We start from the raw sequence: 221 nt of genomic DNA on the forward strand, positions 1-221 counted from the left end.
ACATTAGACCGGTGGAAAAAATGCCCTTTGGTCTTATGTGTCCCAATTTGAGATTGTTGGTTCTAACCACAGTGTCTTTTTGAGATGAAGGGTAGGTGAACGGATGATCTCTGCATGTGTAGTTCCCACAGTGAAGTATGGAGGAGGGGTGTGATGGTGAGACGGTGCTTTGCTGGTGACACTATTTGTGATTTATTTAGAATTCAAGGCACACTTAATTA

Source organism: Salvelinus fontinalis, chromosome 2 (genome assembly GCF_029448725.1).
Source record: "Salvelinus fontinalis isolate EN_2023a chromosome 2, ASM2944872v1, whole genome shotgun sequence".
Taxonomy (NCBI): Eukaryota; Metazoa; Chordata; class Actinopteri; order Salmoniformes; family Salmonidae; genus Salvelinus; species Salvelinus fontinalis.